The sequence below is a fragment of the Colobus angolensis genome, unplaced genomic scaffold (genome assembly GCF_000951035.1).
Source record: "Colobus angolensis palliatus isolate OR3802 unplaced genomic scaffold, Cang.pa_1.0 Scaffold490, whole genome shotgun sequence".
Taxonomy (NCBI): Eukaryota; Metazoa; Chordata; class Mammalia; order Primates; family Cercopithecidae; genus Colobus; species Colobus angolensis.
In genome coordinates, this window is record NW_012118377.1 from 411,693 (window position 1) to 414,049 (window position 2,357).

The 2,357-nt window shown below is 49.3% G+C and overlaps 1 long non-coding RNA gene across 1 annotated transcript; it reads right to left on the reverse strand.

Annotated features, from left to right (window-relative positions):
• Positions 1–423: 423 nt before the first annotated feature.
• On the reverse strand, positions 424–1,025 carry LOC105524214. The gene is made up of 4 exons (XR_001003715.1): positions 933–1,025; positions 825–852; positions 558–595; positions 424–461 (listed from the first exon to the last, which is right to left on the reverse strand). It is a non-coding gene; the product is annotated as an uncharacterized LOC105524214 (long non-coding RNA).
• Positions 1,026–2,357: the final 1,332 nt, after the last annotated feature.

Sequence of the window (2,357 nt, forward strand, 5' to 3'; positions counted from 1 at the left end):
CTGGAGTGCAGTGCCGTGATCTCAGCTCACTGTAACCTCCACCTCCCAGGTTCAAGTCATTTTCCTGGCTCGGAATCCCAAGTAGCTGGGATTACAGGCGCCCACCACCACGCCCAGCTAATTTTTAGTATCTTTAGTAGAGACGAGGTTTCACTGTGTTAGCCAGGGTGGTCTCGATCTCCCGACCTTGTGATCTGCCTGCCTCGGCCTCCCAAAGTGCTGGGATTACAGGCGTGAGCCACCGCACCCGGCCCCATGCATACGCCTTTTAAATGGAGATTTTGGTTCCCCTTTGGGGAGTTGTCTAAGACCACACGGGTGATGAATAGTAGACGTTTCTGTATGGGCTTAACCAGGAGGCAGCCACGACCAGCCCGCTGTGGTGAGGGAGCTCTTGTGGGACTCCTAAGCGGGAGGACTCACCGAGACAGATAACCTTTCCGTCCTGGATAAATCTGCCTCTGAGTGAGAGAGAAAAAAAAGAAAATCAGTTTTCAGCTGTAGGAGTCAGAACTTAGTCTATCTGATGATTCCCTTAAATTTTCCCTGTCCCTTACCAGCAGCCTCCTGCTCCGAACGTTTGGAATGGCTGATTCTGAGAGAGGAGAGAGAGAGAGAGAGAGACACGTGAAAGGATGGGATGTGAAGATTTCGAGGAGAGGGTGAGGGCAGTGGAGGGGAGAGGAGGGGAGAGGAGGGGAGTGGAGGGAGGTCACAGAATGGGCTGGGGTGGGGGCTCAGGGTGCCAATCCTGAATGCGCCAATGGGTTCCCTGGAGAATGACGTGGGAATTAAGTGGAGCATGAGCTATGCCAAGCACCTACCTTTTGGTGGATTCTTCAGGCGACGAACCTACAAAAAATGCAGGAGGAATTTACCTACTGAGAAAATCCTTCACTCCCCCTCTCTCCCTTTGTGTTCTCTGAGCTCACCATGCTGGCTGCATCTGTAGATGATGAAGACTGACAGGAAGAGAAGAAGGATGGAGATGCAGCTGAAGATGGCGACAAAGATGGTTCTGGTGTCTGGAGACGGAAGAGCAGGTCAGGGAATCAGCCTGGCTCCTGAAATCCACCGATAGGGGTGAGCAGAAAAGCTAAGAGGAGCCAGACAGATGGCCTGGCTTCCAAGCCTGGATCTCCCACCTTGGAGATGAAACTTCCTATTGCTTTGGGGAATTTCCTTAATCTTCTCCAAGCTTCTGTTTCCCCATCTGTAAAGTGAGGATAGCAGCAGTACCTATTTTGTTGGCTGGTGGGTCAGTACCTATAGAGAGGGCTGGAACACTGCTTGGCGCATAGGAAATTCCCAGGGAATGTTTGGTACATAGCAATGATATTGATCATTTATTGTGAGCCAGTGCTTTATATACGTGTGTGTGTGTGTGTGTGTGTGTATATATATATATATATTTTTTGAGACGGAACCTTGCTCTGTCACCAAGGCTGGAGTGTGATCTTGGCTCACTGCAACCTCCACCTCTCTGGTTCAAACAATTCTCCTGACTCAGCCTCCTGAGTAGCTGGGATTACAGGTGTGCACCACCATGCCCAGCTAATTTTTGTATTTTTAGTAGAGACGGGGTTTCGCCATGTTGACCAAGCTGGTCTTGAAGTCCTCACCTCAGGTAATCCATCCATATCGGCCTCCCAAAGTGCTAGGATTACAAGCGTGAGCCACCACACCCAACTTATATATATATATGTTCTATTGGTTCTGTTTTTCTGGAAAACCCTGGCTAACACAGACGTGATCTCAGCTCTTAACTTCAAACACATTTCTTTTTCTTTTTTTTTTAAAGAGACAGAGTGTCACTCTGTTGCCCAGGCTGGAGTGCACTAGCGCAATCACACTCGAATTCCTGGGCTCAAGCGGTCCTCCTCACTCGGCCTCCAGGGTAGCTGGGAGTACAGATCACCACACCCAGCCAACTTCAAACACACTTCAATGAGCTCGTTGACGCCAGGTAACGAACAGCAGTGACATGGGCACGGAAGGCGTTTGGAGTGGGGAGGCGTGGGGCTCTCTGAAGGAGACATGATTCTCTGAGACTCCAGAACGACAGGGATCTGTGGAGTACAGATCACCACACCCAGCCAACTTCAAACACACTTCAATGAGCTCGTTGACGCCAGGTAACGAACAGCAGTGACGTGGGCACGGAAGGCGTTTGGAGTGGGGAGTCGTGGGGCTCTCTGAAGGAGACATGATTCTCTGAGACTCCAGAACGACAGGGATCTGTAGATGATAGATCTACATCTATCTATTTTAAAAATCTACTATATCTAGTTATCTATCATCTAGCTACCTAGCTAATCATCTGTATCTACCTACTTACCTATTATCTATTTATCTAT